Below are 18,397 nucleotides of genomic sequence, written 5' to 3'. Positions count from 1 at the left end.
GTGTACACCACCGGATGTGCTGTACACATCATATATTTTAGTAGTCGTAGGCTAGGGGTGTCAGTCTGACAGGTGTTAGGAAGCATTTGTCGTAGAAATAGATAGTATAGTAATATACTGCGCATGTTGTCTCAGTCTGTGATTTATCACAGTCTGTGGGCAAGGCGTGCGGAGAGGCATTAATACTTCATAGAGAAGTGGGTGGAATTATCCTTGTGGGCGGTTTCTCTAGGGGGTATTAAGGCCTCGCCCTGTTACACATAGCATCTACCATTTATAAATTCTACTTGGTTGGGCACTGGAGGAGAAGGAATGGCTAAGGAGATTCCCTTACAGTGGGGGGAAGTTATACACTGTTGGCGACCTGGAAAGAACCTGAGTGTTACGGCTGCTGTGATTTATAGTAGTGGGGACTCTGTGGAGTGTTATATTCCCTGCTGTACTGACCGTAACAAAACTGGCGATCGTGCCAGGATAACACTCTAGTGAGCTGTACCAGTTAACCGCAGCCGTGGCGTACCTAATATATATATATATATATATATATATATATATATATATATATATATATATATATATATATATATATATATATATATATATATATATATATATATATATATATATATATATATATATATATATATCAGAAAAAAGGTCCAATGGAATTGCAGTCTCCAACAAAGATTTGAGAGAATTAGTCAAAAGCCTGGGTCAAATGTCTTGACACCTCTCTCTTAAAAGAAGTTAAGTTTAGGAAGATAGAAATACATAAGCAGGTAGGAAGTTCCAGAGTTTACCAGTGAAAGATATGAATGATTGAGAATACTGGTTAACTCTTGTATTAGAGGGTTGGACAGAAAAAGGGTAAGAGAAAGAAAAGCCTTGTGCAGTGAGGCTGCAGGAGGAGGGGAGGCATGCAGTTAGCAAGATCAATAGAGCAGTTAGCATGAAAATAGCGATAAAAGATAAAAAAAAAAGAGATGCAACATTTTGGTGGTTAGAAAGAGGCTGAAGACAGTCAGTCAGAGGAGGGGAGTTGATGAGACAAAAAGCTTTTGATTCCACCCTATCTAATAAAGATGTATGAATGGAACCCCCCCCAAACATGTGAAGAGTGCTCGATACAAGGACAGATAAGGCCCTTATACAGAGTTAGCAGTTGAAGGGATGAGAAAAACTGGCAGAGACATTACAGAATGCCTAACTTCATAGAAGCTATTTTAGTAAGAGATGAGATGTGAAGTTTCCAGTTAAAATAATGAGTAAAGGACAGACTGAGAATATTTAGTGTGGAAGAAGAGGGGATAGTTGTCTGGAAGGTTGTGTCGAGTTGATAGATGGAGGAATTGAATTTTTGAGGCATTGAAAACTACTAAGTGTTCTCTGCCCCAATCAGAAATCTTAGAGAGATCAGAAGTCAGGCATTCTGTGGTGTCCCTGCATGATCTGTTGACTTCCCGAAGGGTTGGTCTTCTCTGAAAGAATGTGGAAAGATGTAGGCAAAAGCAGCCAAAAGTGCCTCCTTTATCTTCTTATGTGCTGTGTGTGGAGGCCAGTGTCCTTTTGCCACTGCTCTGACTAGCCTGGAACATGTCACCTCTCATAGCTGCCAGTAAGTGCAACTGCAATCTGGCGATAAACTACCTTCACCACAAACAAGCAGTAGCAAGTTAACAACATTCAACAGCCTTTTTCACTCTCCTCTCATGCCAACAATCAGTTATTCCACACTTTCACTCTGGAAATTTTCAACAATATCACCCTCAAGATCTCTACCAAAAGGAAAATGCTTGCCTAGAAAGAGAGAAGGAATGTTGTTCTCAACACAAATTTTGGTGATTAGGTAGCACGAAAGAAAGAATAAAGTGATGTGATTGTGCATGATTTGAAACTGTCATTAAACTGTAAGATATACCTAATATAAATATAACACGATTGACTTACAGCCAGATCAACTTACATCTGGTCTGTTAGAACTGGTTGTAGTCAGAAGTCAGTAGCTACCTGTATATGGATCAATGAACTCAGTTGCTAGACCAGCCCTCCAAGAATGATATTTGACAGTCTGAAAGCACAGAACTTATTTTGTTATGACAAGGAATACCATTTTTGCATAAAGATATTAGCCTTGCACATTTGAAAAGAACTGGGCAAAAAACTATATAGTTGGTCTAAATGATTAGCAGTTCTAAATAATTGTATTCATTCATGCTTATGTTTTCAGGCAAAACAAAATCACCTGAACCATGATAAGTAAATTGAGTCCAAACCATCAGTGATCTCATGCACATGTTTTTCTGTCCTGCTTAAAAAGAATTTATCATTAAATGGATTATTGTTATCACTTCAGTAGACTTGGAGGTAACTCAAAATACTGTCTCATTACACTTAATCTTGCCACTTAGTCTTAACTTATTGTAGGCAGTTGCTTGCAAAAAGCAACCCTTTGCTCATATTACTGAATGGTGAGGAAAGGTTTATGTATTTACTTAGTTGTATTTACCTAGTAGTTATATTGTACAGGGTTCAAGCAGTGCTCATAGTGTCCTGTCTCCATGTGTGCTTTCTGGTGAAATGGTGTTCAGGAGAACAATCTGAACATTTATTCTGGAGATATAAGATTTACTGCAAACTTGATGCCTGGTAAGAGTTAAACCTCTTTCTGACAACTTGAATCTCCTCTGTGTATTTCAACTGTGTTTGGGTTTTGCAAACTTGTTATTATATCAGACTTTTTGATTCACCTCCACACTCTCATTACTGTCAAAACCACAATTCATGAAATTTCTCTTGATTGCTGGTTAGCTTTATGCAGACAGGTGATGTAAGTAATTGTCAATTTGAGAAATATTTTTAATGATCCATGATTATAGAAAAACAAAGTAAAAAAAATAAGGAATGTGTCAGAGGGAAAATCTTTATGTAACAATGGGACACTCACTGTCCAAATGCTTCTCACACTCATATTAAGTATCAACTAATTTCCTCATTAGTTGCATTGTGGTGCAAGAATTATATCCTCAACTGTAAACCACTGAACCCCCAGTGCTTTAGAGGTATTTTCATTGGGTTTATTTTTTATTCAAGATTTACCATCTTGGATCCACACCACAGTCAATTTGTGGAAGTGGAGTGTATGTGAGTTCAGTGTGTAATTAAGTAGGGAATTGTGTGAGTGACATTGATTATACTAAGTAATAGTATTAATAGGGATTGTATTGGCAATAATTGTGTTGATGGTTTTAACATTTCAGAATGTCCAACTGGATACTTTGGTGCAGACTGTAGTCAGCAGTGCATTGATTGTATTGAGGACAAGTGTGATTCATTTTCCGGCACATGTACTCAAGGTTGTAAAATTGGCACTGACTGCAGAAAAGGTATGTCTATATTTCATGGCACTAAGAAAAGTAGAATGAGTAATTGTATTTGAGGAAGAATCTGTAGTTAGTCAAAATAAATGTCTATCATATTTATTACATTACTGTTACTAAATAAAAACATTATACTGTCAGACTCCAATACTAGAATGTAGTTAGAGTTATGTGGGGCTTATACATACTATTAGTAGGAAATTATTTAGGAAAATCAGGTTTAAATCTTGAAGGTAAGACCTGGGTCTGAAATATCGATCAGGAAATTGGCTTCCTACAGCTCAATTTTGCATGCAGGAGGAAACTAAATACAGTACTGTCTCCACGATTGTGAGTTTCAAGGTTACAATTCACCAAGTTTGCAATAGGGACCATACCCAATATATATATATATATATATATATATATATATATATATATATATATATATATATATATATATATATATATATATATATATATATATATATATATATATATATATATATATATATATATATATATATATATATATATATATATATATATATATATATATATATATATATATATATATATATATATATATATATATATATATATATATATACACAGTAATACTCCACTTAATGAACAGGATAGGGGGTGTAAAAGCTGTTTGTAGAGCGAAAATTCGTTAAGCGGACATAATTTTCCCATAGAAAATAATGGAAATAGGGGGGGATGCGTTCTGGTCTGGTCCCCAACATACCACATGGGTTAAAAAAAAAAATCATATATATGTTTGGCACCACCGGTGTACCATTTCTTTTATGATGTCATATGAGTCATTGGAAGTTAGAGGAGCTACGTACAAATTCTCTCACATTCTCGCATTTGTTCACAAAACAACATTTCTATTAGCTTTTCACAAACCTTGCCCCCAAGAAGGGATTGTTTTGTAATGCATAAAGTAAAATCTTAATGGAATACCAAAAAATAAAGCAGAGATGAGATGAGCCACAGACGAAGTGGGAGACTCGCGGCGACTCAGCCGCTTCTTCTTCTTGTGACCCTTTTAGCCTGCGTGTTGTCTTTCCCCATGATATTTGTTTCCACTGCTCTATTGCCTGCTATAATGGATATCATATCTTAGTATTCATATACTCTCATGCCATGAAGATAACCTCAATTCCATGGCACTGAGTGATATATATATATATATATATATATATATATATATATATATATATATATATATATATATATATATATATATATATATATATATATATATATATATATATATATATATATATATATATATATATATATATATATATATATATACATATATATACACACACTTAACCCTTAGCTATTGCCCAATTGGGGCCGAAAAATAGCCATAGCGATAGCGATGATATTGATATATATATATATATATATATATATATATATATATATATATATATATATATATATATATATATATATATATATATATATATATATACAGTAAAGTCCCGGATTACATCGGTCTCGAGTTACGTCAAACTCGTAGTTACATCAGTCCACTATAAGGCAATTTAAGATTTAAAAAATTGAAAATTTATAAATCGTAAAGTGCGGGATTTATTGTTATTGTTGGTGGTTGCCTGCCACACCGCCCGCCTCACACTTGAATACAATAACAGCCTGCCTCAGTTCCACCACACCATCGCCCCTGGCAATAGTGTTATCCTACTTCTGTGTTTACTGACTCAAGTTTTTAGTATCTTGCTCAATGGCACCAAAGAGAAAACTTCTTAGTGACAGCAGTGATGCTAAGAAAGGGAAAACCATTATGCTACAAGAAAAAGAGGACATAATTAAAAGACATGAGAAGGGAGGCAGCAGCTGTGTGTGAGGGAGGGAAGAAGAAAATGGGAAGCCCGTTACCATGACAACGGGGAGGTTGACGACCTTGAGGGCTCGCACATCCATCACAACAATAACAACTCCGGAGCCTTCGCCTGGGCCACACGACACTTGCAGCTGACTTGCACCATCTGTGCCTGTCTGCTGATCCCTATTGCCCTTTCCTATTACATTTCCTGCCCAGCTGTCCACGCTTCTACTCCCACCGCACTGCACTACGCTCCCAGCTGTCCGCCTTGGGCGTCACAATATTCGACCTGCCCACCCTCCTGGCGGCCTCAGGCATCCAACCCTCTGGGCAACCTGCAGTCCTTCGCATTCGTGGCACTAATCAACAACAAAAACAAGCTTGTGTTTCATATTCCTACATAGTTGTAAATAATATAACAATATAACCTTTAACTTTTTTTTTTTTTTTTTTTTTTTTTTTTTTACATTACAAGGGCACTGGCCAAGGGCAAACACAGTGTTGGAAAAAAAAAAATCCCGCTGGTTGCCAGGCCCTGTTAAAAGAAAAGTAGAAAGAGAAAAAACAGAAAAATCTAAAAGGAGGGTCCAGTTAACGTAAGAGGTGTCTTGACACTCCTCTTTTGAAAGAGTTTAAGTCATAGGCAGGTGGAAATACAGACACAGGTAGAGAGTTCCAGAGTTTACCAGTGTAGGGAATGAAGGAGTGAAGATACTGGTTAACTCTTGCATTAGGAAGATGGACAGAATAGGGATGAGAAGAAGTAGAGAGTCTTGTGCAGCGAGGCCGCAGGAGGGGGAAGGCATGCAGTTAGCAAGTTCAGAAGAGCAGACAGCATGAAAACAGCGGTAGAAGACAGATAAAGATGCAACATTGCGGCGGTGACTTAAAGAATCAAGACAGTCAGTTAGAGGAGAAGAGTTGATAAGACGAAAAGCTTTAGATTCCACCTTGTTTAGTAAAGCTGTGTGTGGATCCCCCAGACATGAGAGCCATACTCCATACACGGGCGGATAAGGCCCTTGTACAGAGCAAGCAGCTGGGAGGAGAGAAAAATGGACGAAGACGCCATAGGACACCTAACTTCTTGGAAGCTGATTTAGCAAGAGTAGAGATGTGAAATTTCCAGTTTAGATTTTTAGTGAAGGATAGACCGAGTGTGTTTAATGTAGAGGAGAGGGAAGTTGAGTGTTATTGAAGAAGAGAGGATAGTTGTCTGGAAGGTTATGTCGAGTAGATAGTTGTAGAAATTGAGTTTTTGAGGCATTGAACAAAACCAGGTTTTCTCTGCCCCAATCAGAAACAAGTGAAAGATCAGAAGTTAGGCGTCCTATAGCATCTCGCCTTGAGTCATTTAATTGTTGTTGGGTTGGGCGTCTGTTGAACGCTGTTGAATAATGCAGGGTGGTATCATCAGCATAGGAGTGGATAGGGCATTGAGTCAGATTTAGGAGATCATTGATGAATAATAGAAAGAGAGTGGGTGATAGGACAGAACCCTGTGGAACACCACTGTTGATAGTTTTAGGGAAGAACAGTGACCGTCTACTACAGCAGCAATAGAACGATCGGAAAGGAAACTGGAGATGAAGGTACAGAGAGAAGGATAGAATCCGTAGGAGGGTAGTTTAGAAATTAAAGATTTGTGCCAGACTCTATCGAAGGCTTTCGATATGTCAAGGCCGACAGCAAAGGTTTCACCGAAGTCCCTAAAAGAGGATGACCAAGATTCAGTTAGGAAAGTAAGAAGATCACCAGTAGATCTGCCTTTACGGAAACCATACTGGCAATCAGAGAGAAGGTTGTGAGCTGATAGATGCCTCATTATCTTCCTATTAAGGATAGACTCAAAGGCTTTAGAAAGGCAGGAAATCAAAGCTATAGGGCGGTAGTTAGAAGGATTGGAGTGGTCACCTTTTTAGGGACAGGTTGAATGTGAGCAAACTTCCAGCAAGAAGGATAAATAGAAGTAGAGAGACACAGATGAAAGAGTTTGACCAGGCTGTGAGCGAGTTCGGAAGCACAGTTTTGAGAACAACAGGAGGGACTCCATCCGGACCGTAAGCCTTCCGAGAATCAAGGCCAGAGAGGGCCAGGAAAACGTCTTTATAAAGAATTTTAATTTTAGGGATGAAGTAGTCAGAGGGTGGAGGAGTAGGAGGAATATGCCCAGAATCATCCAAAGTTGAGTTGGTAGCAAAGGTTTGAGCGAAGAGTTCAGCTTTAGAAAAGAAGAGACAGCTGTAGAGCCATCTGGATGAAGTAAAGGAGGAAAGACGAAGAAGTAAAGTTGTTAGAGATATTATTGGCTAGATGCCAGAAATCTCGAGAGGAGTTAGAATTGGAAAGACTTTGACATTTTCTATTGATGAAAGAGTTTTTAGTAAGTTGGAGAATAGATTTGGCATGATTACGGGCAGAAATATATAGGGCATGAGTTTCAGCAGTTGGATGGCTACGGAACCGTTTGTGAGCCGCCTCTCTATCATTGACAGCACGAGAACAAGCAGAGTTAAACCAAGGCTTTTTAGCTTTAGGGTTAGAGAAAGTATGAGGAATGTATAGCTCCATGCCAGAGATAATCACCTCTGTTATGCGCTCGGCACAAAGAGAAGGATCTCTGACATGAAAACAATAATCATCCCAAGGGAAATCAGAATAGTACTGCCTTAGTTCCTCCCATTTAGCAGAGTTAAAATGCCAGAAGCACCTCCGCTTAGGCGGGTCCTGAGGCTGCACTGGAGTGATAGAACTGGTAACGGAAATTAGATTGTGGTCGGAGGAGCCCAACGGAGAGGAAAGTTTAACAGAGTAAGCAGAAGGGTTGGAGGTTAGGAAAAGATCAAGAATGTTGGGCGTGTCTCCAAGGCGGTCAGGAATACGGGTAGGGAACTTCACTAGCTGCTCTAGGTCATGAAGGATAGCAAAGTTGAAGGTTTGTTCACCAGGTTGGTCAGTGAAAGAAGATGAAAGCCAAAGCTGGTGGTGAACATTGAAATCCCTAAAATGGAGATCTCAGCAAAAGGAAAGTGAGATAAGATGTGCTCCACCTTGGAAGTCAAATAGTCAAAGAATTTTACATAGTCAGAGGAGTTAGGTGAGAGGTATACAGCACAGATGAATTTAGTTAGAGAGTGACATTGAAGTCTTAGCCAGATGGTAGAAAATTCTGAAGATTCAAGATTGTGGGCACGAGAGCAAGTGGTGTCGTTACGCACGTATGCGCAACATCCAGCTTTGGATTGAAAATGAGGATAGAGCAAGTAGGAGGGAACAGAAAAGGGCTGCTGTCAGTAGTCGCAGACAACTGTGTTTCGGTTAGGAAGAGAAGATGAGGTTTAGTAGAGGAGAGGTGGTGTTCCACAGATTGAAAATTAGAACGAAGGCCACGAATGTTGCAGAAATTGATAGTGAAAGTATTAGATGAAGTGTCAAGACACCCAAGGTCGACAGCAGAGGGCAGTCCGACCTGGGGACATTTATGGTCCCCTCCCCAGAGGGGGACTCCGAGGCAGGGCGTGGTGAAGCCATTATTAAATTTTGATTTGAAGAGAGTGTAAAAGTGTAAGGTGTTGTAGTGTAGTGTAGGAAGTAGTAGAAGTTGTCTTTAGAGGGCAGGCTGCAGCTGCTCAATTGTATAAATGAGACCACAAAGGGAACCGGGAAGAGAGGACACGGGGAATCACTCAGTCTGCAGCACTGCCTACATCCCCGTAAGTACCTCTCCTGGAGTATTCCACCATAAACAATGATTCGTTGAAAACTCGATAATATGCTTTGAAATGTACGGAAACTTGAGTTACGTACAAAATCGACTTACGTCATGTTTCAGGAACGTAACTCTGACGTAAACCGAGATCTTACTGTATATATATATATATATATATATATATATATATATATATATATATATATATATATATATATATATATATATATATATATATATATATATATATATATATATGTATATATACACAGTGGTGCCTTGGAATATGAACTTAATCCGTTCAAAATTTTGTTTTTACTCCAAAATGTTGTTACTCCAAAGCATCAAAATACATGTATTTTTATGGAAGTAATTTCAATTCGTTCCAAACCACCTCCTAAGACCCAAAAAAATTTATTTTCTGCCTAATTTCTTACTTTTAATACCATTGCTATATGTACTACTACTATTATGCTATAACTATAAAAGATTTGAAAATAAAGCAGGAAAGTAAGCAAAATGTAATATGAAAATTCAACTTCTCGTGGTCAGACACAAGTGTCACCACATCCTCATGTGACTCTCTTATATAAGTAAATAAGTTTTTCTTTGATATACTGCATTCATTATGGAAAATAAATCAGGGAAGTAAGCAAATTGTAATATGAAAATTCAACTTCTTTGCGGTCAGAAACAAGCGTCATCATTTCCTGGTCAAGATGGCCCCTGACCACGACGGCCCTCCCCAATGGTCCCGTGTTTACCATGATGACCCCACACCAAATTTTAGATTATTGTCCTCTTATTTCTTTCATTATGTTAACACGTTAACCGCGGATGGCAACTCAGCATTCCTGAGATAGTGTTTTGTAGTATGGAGCGTTAAAAACCATACATATCGGTATACCAGTGTACTGTACCTTGCTTATATAGTGCATATGCATATCCAGGGTGTAACATGATGGGAGGCCACAATGTCTCGCCCTCAAAATATATGATGTTAAGCCAGGAATAATTGGACTAGCCCTTTTGAAAAGGAAAACAATACAAAATAGAATGAGTGTATTAACACCAAAGAGACAATATGATACACAACCGAACCAGTGCTGTTGTGTGCAAAGAGACGGCGTGCTGAGTCACCGGGGTTGGGTGCACCGGTGAAAATCCACTCAGCAATATGCCGGGAGGTGAAGTCCAGAAGCAGAAGTGCGGCAGGAGACAACAGTGGTAGCAGTTGGAGGTATGGAAGAGAAGCAGTAGGAGCCCAGGCTGGCTGCTTTTCCGGTGAGACGAGGAACCAGCTTGAAGAGAGGCAAGGTGTTCACCAAGGGACGGTGTGCTGGTGTCTGTCTTGGCTTCAAAACCCGGATCCAATTGTGGCCTCGGAAAGGGAGGAGCCAAGGCCAGTAGCAAAGCATCATGGTACCAGAGATCCAAAACTTAACAAGGGCCGGCCTGGGGGTATAACAAAACCGTCAGAGCATATAGTAACTACCGAGGCAAAGTAGTTTAGGAAGGGAGGAAGAGCCGGCACGGCGTATCTCCCTTATATCATCACACGACACGACGAGCTGTAGCAGTTAACCGCAGCGCAGTCGTGGCGTACGTAACAACAGTAATACTCCAATAAACGAACATTCATTTAACGAATTTCCGGTTTGACGTACTATATAAAGTTAGACCAAAAAGTCTGCATAACGTACAATCACATCTGTTTTAGCGAATTTTCTGGGCATGAATTTGCCAGGTGAGTATCCAAGATTCTTAAACAACGTCAGAGCAACCTCTTGCAGCGAAATGGCATCCATGAATGCTTGGAGGGACAGTGACAAGGTTGCTATCAGGTTGCTCTGAGGTTGCTGGGAACACCACGTCAGGAGGTGGTGTTACTGTCTTATATATGCATTTATGTTCGCAAAACAACATTTCTATTCGCTTTTGACAAACCTTGCCCCCAAGATTGGTTTAAAGATTATCTCTCCAACAGAACACAATCTAACTAAGATTCTGACTCACATATCTTCACCTTTAAACATAAAATATGGAGTTCCACAAGGCAGTGTGTTAGGTCCTATTCTATTTCTTATTTACATTAATGATCTTCCTCAGATATTTCCCCGACTTAAATCAGTACTTTTTGCTGATGACTTGACCCTATACATCACTGGGGGAAATCCTATATCATTGATTGAAACTGCTAATACCAATCTAGAAATCCTATACAAATGGTGTGTTAGTAATAGACTAACTATAAACTCAAATAAAATGTATTACATGTTATTTACTAACAAAACAATAGATGCACTGCCACCTCTAAAATATGACAATTTTGTCATTGCAAAAACTAAACAACACAAAATGTTAGGTATTATTACATTTGATGAAGATATGACATTTAAACCACACATTTCATACTTAAATCACAAATTATCAAGGAATATATCATTGTTATACCAAGTAAAACACTTAATGCCAAGCAATGTCCTACAAATAATATACAATGCCCATGTATTACCATATTTTCAGTATTGCACACCAATTTGGTGCAACACATATCCCACACATTTGCTTTCCTTATTTCGTTTACAGAAAAAAATAATTAGGATTATCTCTAACCATGCTTATTTTGATCACACACAACCCTTATTCAAAATCATGAGAATCCTCAAACTGTTTGATATAAATAAATTACAAATTGGTATCTATATGTACAAATTAGTTAACAGAGGTAATATGACAGCCTTACTACCACAACACAATTATCCCACCCGAACCCGCGAATATCTCCGTGTTCCACAACACAGCCTGTCACTCTTCCAACATTCTTTAACTTTAATTTGGAATTCTGTGCCCAGTCACATTCAACAACTGCCTACACTACGCACTTTTAAAAAACATTATAAACAGTATATTCTTGATCACTATCAGTAATAATGCCAATGTCCTTGTATACATTTTCAAAATAAGGTAGTAAAGGGGTAGAAAGTTTTACATAACAAATATCACATATGTATGTCAACTGACGACTATAATACCTACTAATATTCATACTGCCCAAAAAGCAAGTTCTGCTGCATATGGATTACCTACAAATTGTTTTTTCCCATGTATAATACATATAAATGCTATGTAGGTATAATAAAGTGTTTCAAGTGTTTCAAGTGAAAGGATTGTTTTGTAATGCATAAAGTGAAATCTTACATGGAATACAAGAAAAATAAAGCAGGGATGAGATGAGCCACAGACGAAGCGGGAAACTCGTGGCCACGGTATTTCATTAATAATTCACTATCACTCAGTGCCACGGAGTCGAGGTTATCCTCATGGCATGAGTGTATATGAATACTAAGATATGATATCCATTATAGCAGGCAATAGAGGAGTGGAAACAAATGTCATGGGGAAAGACAAAACACAGGCTAAAAGGATCACAAGAAGAAGAAGCAGCCGAGTCGCCGCGAGTCTCCCGCTTCATCTGTGGCTCATCTCATCTCTGCTTTATTTTTTGGTATTCCATGTAAGATTTCACTTTGTGCATTACAAAACAATCCTTTCTTGGGGGAAAGGTTTGTAAAAAGCTAATAGAAATGTTTTGTGAACCTAGATGCGAGAATGTGAGAGAATTTGTAAGTAGCTCCTCTAACTTCCAATGACTCATATGACATCATAAAAGTAGTGGTACACTGGTGACCCAATATGCTGCCAAACCTATATGTAATTTTTTTTTTTTAACCCATGTGGTATGCTGGGGACCAGCCCAGAATGCATCCCCCCCTATTTCCATTATTTCCTATGAGAAAATTACATCCGCTTAACAAATTTTTGGTTTACAAACAGGTTTGACACCCCCTATCCTGTTCGTTAAGCAGAGTATTACTGTAATATATCTGACTTATACGAATTCCCCACCCCCCAAAAAATAATAAACTCAGACTTTAGGGAGATGCAGGATGTATTTATTTGATTTTGTGAGATTTAAGATTTTGGGATTACTATTGTATCTCCAAAATCTTCAGACGATGGTATAGTTTATTTTTTTTTCATAGTTAAATACCCCTCCCATCAGGAAGCCATTTTTAAATGTCTTGTGTGATTGTGTCATAGCCTGAGGTGTGTCATTTAGCTCTCTAATTTTTGCCTGACTGGTATAAGTTGATGAGAATTAGAATGAGAAACATCATGAAGAGAAAACAAATAGAAACAAACAAACAAATGTATTGTTGTGAGACAGCTGGACTTTTAATTCTGGCCTCCCCTCTCCCCTCCTCATGCGTGTTATCTCTCCCTCCAAGACCCTGCCTCACCCCATGGCTCACTGCCAGGCTTCCCCACCATCTCTTTATATCATGATACTGTTGTGATCTTTTCAAACACTTTTTTTTTCTTACTGCCTTCATCATCACAACTTTACATGACATAGGTCTCACAATAACACTATTACAAAAATTTATGTTGAGACAGAGGTAGAAAGCTGTACCAGACAAGCAATAAATATTTCACTATCATTATCTCACTTCAACACACTAATGACTCAGATAGTGTCCAATTCAGCAGTGAAACACCAGATTGCCATGACGCTGCTGATGGCACCTTCTCAACCCTCACATTTTCTAGAGAAGGAGGTATCTGATATGTTATCATTTTATCATGCCCCCAGGAAGTCATTATTGTACTGTATACACAATCATTTAATGTGCTTTCATTCATTGTTTTCTTACCCATTTGGGTTATGTACATGCTTTTTCTCAATTTATAAGGGTTGGGAGAGGAAATTCTGCATATCCGGCAACCTGTGGAATGTAAACAAAGGGTGCATCATTATACCGCTTACAAAACTTATGTACCACATATCCACAAGGCTTTCCATTCTATCCATTGCAGTGTCACGAGTTCAGCTGGTTCTTTTAGCTTATAAGGAAGATATGGTCTCACCAGCCTTCTTAATAGAGTCTGCTGACTTGAAAATAGTAGATACAGTAGATGTAGTCAAGCCATGGTGGCGAGCAATGCTATTAGTTTCTCGCCTCTCTCGTGTCTTTGAGAGTAAGAGACTTCCTGGTCTTCTTGGCAACGCTAGGCGACATTGTAGGGCTGGTTGCAGGGCATTTTGGTGGCATGTTGAGCGAGGGAAGATGAGCTGCTGCTGACGCTGTTATTGTTTTGAACTAGGGGAGTGAGTGGTACGCGTGTTGTCCATGAAAGGCGCTGGTGTATTCAAAAGCCTGTCAGCTTGCATGATACAGCAGGGCTTTCAAACTTGGAAAAAATTACCTGGATAAAATTTCATTAAAGCAAAATTGGTGTTCATTAAACAAGCAGATGGTAGTTAAAGGAAACATTCATTGTAGCGAAATTTCATTGTGTGAACCAGATGGGGTTGCCTATATATATATATATATATATATATATATATATATATATATATATATATATATATATATATATATATATATATATGTGTGTGTGTGTGTGTGTATATATATATATATATATATATATATATATATATATATATATATATATATATATATATATATATATATATATATATATATATATATATATATATATATATATATATATATATATATATATATATATATATATATATATATATATATGCATACCACCCCTTAATTAACGTTCACACAACGAAATTTCGCCACAACGTTTTACTACCATCTGCTCGTATAATGAACACCAAACTCGCTTTAACAAAATTTTATCCACATAATTTTTTCCAAGTTTGAAAGCCCCACTGTGTCACACAAGCTGACAGGCTTTTAAATACACCAGCGCCTCTCATGGACAAAACGCGCACCACTCACTCCCCTACCCTTCCCCGCTTTTAGTTCAAAACAATGACAGCGTCAGCAGAAGCTCGTCTTCCCTTGCTCAACATGCCACCAAAACGCCTTGCAACCAGCCCTGCAATGTTGCCTAGCGTTGCTAAGAAGACCAGGAAGTCTCTTACTCTTGAAGTGAAGCTGGATATTATTCACAGACACAAGAGGCGAGAAAACTAATAGCGTTGCTCGCCACCATGGCTTGACTCCATCTACTGTCTCTACTATTTTCAAGTCAGCAGACTCTATTTAGAAGGCTAGTGAGACCATATCTTCCTGGCAAGCTAAAAGAACCACCTGAACTTGTGACTCTTATTACGTACGTCACGGCTGCGGTTAACTGCCATAGCTCACTAGAGTGTTATCCTGGCAAAATCACCAGCTTTGTTACGGTCAGTGCAGTGGGGAATATAACCCTCCACAGAGTCCCCACTACTATAACTCAAAGCAGCCGTAACACTCAGGTTCTTTCAAGGTCGCCAACAGTGTATAACTTCCCCCACTGTAAGGGAATCTCCTTAGCAACTCCTCCTCCTCCTGTACCCAACCAAGTAGAATTTATAAATGGTAGATGTTATGTGTAACAGGGCGAGGCCTTAATACCCCCTAGAGAAACCGCCCACAAGGACAATTCCACCCACTTCTCTATGAAGTATTAATGCCTCTCCACATGCCTTGCCCACAGACTGTGATAAATCACAGACTGGGACAACACGCGCAGTATATTACTATACTATCTATTTTTACGACAAGTGCTTCTTAACACCTGTCAGACTGACACCCCTAGCCTATGACTACTACAATATATGATGTGTACAGCACATCCGGTGGTGTACAAACAAGCCCAGACACCACCTCCGGGTGACAACAGCCACACAGAGTCCAGATACTCGTCACAGACAAGTCTGACGGACGAGATCTACGCACCCACTGGCCGACAGTACAAAGCTTCTCAGCCTTTCACTAGCGTGCGTGGCTACAACCACTACAATACAGTATACTACTGATATTACACACAAGATGATGGGGGCACACAGCCGCCCACCAAACCCTACTGGTGACTACAGTCACGAACAGCAACAACGGGACGCGACACCAATGCGTCCCTCCGCGTCACCACACCTGAGTGGACGAACGCACGAGAAAATGCAGCCAAACCAACTACACTTCTCTCAGAACAACAACCTGCTGTTCTACAGCCTTGGTCTAACCAGTAGCAAGCCAGCTACTCAAGGGAGGGCACAACTCCCAGACCGATGACTAATGAGTACCTATTAACACACAGCCCAGCAAACACTTCTCTTCCTGTGCCCAGAGTGCACGTGTTACCTCAGCTGAAGACTGGCTGGTACTATAAACAGTATACTACTGATACTACACAACAGATGATGGGGGCACACAGCCGCCTACCAAAACACACTGGTGACCACAGCCACCAACAGCAACAACGGGACGAAACAATAATGCGTCCCTCCGCGTTGCCACACCCGAGTGGACAAACGCAAACAGGAAATGCAGCCCCAACCGGCCGCACTGTCCTTAGGACAACAAGCCCGCTGTCCTACACAGCCACGGTCTACCGAGTAACAAGCCAGCTACTGAAGGGAGGGCACAACTCCCAGACCGAGGACTAGTGAGCACCAAGGGAAGCCCAGCAACACGAATCTCCCTACCCTGTGTCAGACCACGAGAGCTCGCGTCCACCTCAGCTGAAGACTACCCTGGTACTGAGGTGATGCTCGCAGGCACAACAAGATGGTGGAAACAAAGAGAGGGTAGTTGGCCGCACAGCGGAACAGCGACAGCCCGCGATTGGGGCCGCCATACAATGGGCATATAATAAAATAATAAATTAAAGGGAAAGCAAGGCAGTGCCCCTCACACTCTGAAATGGATAAAATGGAAAGCCTTGTGGAAATGTGGTACATAGGTTTTGTATGTGGTACAATGATGCGCCCTTTGTTTACATTTCACAGGTTGCCAGCTAGCATCTTTCCCATTCCACATTCATTAAACATTTTACTGTACTAAGATATACTCTTGCTGTGTTGACTCTCAAAGGAAGTTCAAGTCAGGTGTCAAACTTGTTATAATTGGTTCGCTTAACGAAAATTCATGCAATGAACGTTTTTTTATGAACATAACCCGTTCGTTAAGCAGGGGTTACCTGTATTTACTTTGTATTGAGTGATGTATCTCTCTTCTGGTAAGCTGGACTGTAAGCGAAAATGAACGCCATTGTGGGGAGAAGGTTCACTCGATATCATTCCATTAATTTGTTTATTCATTGTTTTTATTTATTTTTTAATTGAATTTATTGGAAAGTTTTGTGAGTTTGTATTCTATATTAATTATTCAAAATTATAACGAGTGCTTTAATTCAGCTACCACTACCATTTGGAAAAATAAAAACCTAAATTGAAAATCATCATAATTAAAAAAAACCCTTATTAAATTGCCCACTTGCAGTGTTGTCAACACAGCTCTGATGTAAATTCTCTTTTTAATGAGAGTTGTATGAGTTACCTCCCTTTTTACAGTGTTATCTCACATTATTCTACATGTTATTAGGCTCTCATTGTGCATTTTAGTAATCACTGAGTATTCTTGCTTATTTGCAAGAAGCCTAATTGATGTGTGTTTATTATCAATACTCCTATGAATAACCATCAATCTTTCTTCTTCAATGGAGCAGGTCCACCGTCGCCTAATGCCACTTTCACAGTCCAGCAACATAGTTATACAGCTTCCTGGGAGATCTCTGATGTTAGTGCCCTGTATTTTCTATCCCATCAGGTGAGTTCTTTTTTAACATTTACATTTATTATAACTTAACTGTATTACAAATTTTTACCCACTACACAAAGGTGAGACAGTCAGGATGAGGCATACTTGCATTTGCTCACAATTAGACAAACAAATATTTTAGAATCTTACCCTCTGGACCTCATAGAAAACAATTCACAATCTTATGTCTCATCAGTAGTATGACTTCTGTCAAAACTGCTCTACAGGTGGTCTTCTGGCTCTCTTGACTGAGTCTTGGTCATTCTCTTTTATAGATTTTGGGAAAACTTTTGTTACTGTTCTAGTCACATGTTACATCAAAGCTCTTGAAAAATCTAGAACAGGGATTCTCAAGCTGGAGTATGCTTACCTGCCTAGGGATATGTGAAAGAAATGAGTTACAGGACAAGTGTACTTTGGTTTTAAATATCTACAAACCTGTTTATATAAAGTGGCTAGATGTGTCCTCCACTTGAACTAGAATACTAATTTCCCTGTCCCATTCAAGTGCCAAATGTTGTGCAACCCTTATACACATGTAAATTGGCTTGGTCACTGGAGGTTGTCAGGAGGAGGCAGGAAAGTCTTCGTGGAGGCAGTAGGGTCGTGGATAGGAAGCGGAGGGTGCCATAGTTTGGCAACCATTTTCAACATGCTGAAAACTTACACAGTTTGGTCGTCGTCAAACTGAATCAGGGTAGGGAGGCATGAGTGGTGCACAACAGTTTCAAGGGCTGTACAAATAGTGGTAAAGTTGTGGAGAAGAGGCAGTTTGCTTATCTGTGTTATATATTCTACTTGTTCATTGATTTCATTTGGGTTTTTATTATCT

The 18,397-nt window shown here is 39.1% G+C and overlaps 1 protein-coding gene across 1 annotated transcript in view; it reads left to right on the top strand.

Annotated features, from left to right (window-relative positions):
• The window catches only part of LOC123519891 (receptor-type tyrosine-protein phosphatase epsilon-like), a 443,234-nt gene that overhangs the window by 50,242 nt on the left and 374,595 nt on the right, over positions 1-18,397 (top strand). Inside the window, exons 3-4 of the mRNA XM_045281528.1 lie at positions 3,258-3,383; positions 17,471-17,574. The gene's annotated coding sequence lies outside the window, so the exon portion shown is untranslated. The remainder of the gene's footprint in view (positions 1-3,257; positions 3,384-17,470; positions 17,575-18,397) is intronic.

The sequence above is a fragment of the Portunus trituberculatus genome, chromosome 46, assembly GCF_017591435.1.
Source record: "Portunus trituberculatus isolate SZX2019 chromosome 46, ASM1759143v1, whole genome shotgun sequence".
NCBI classification, from domain to species: domain Eukaryota; kingdom Metazoa; phylum Arthropoda; class Malacostraca; order Decapoda; family Portunidae; genus Portunus; species Portunus trituberculatus.
The sequence above is the reverse complement of the archived record's forward strand: the minus strand, read 5'-3'. Positions and strand labels throughout refer to the sequence as shown.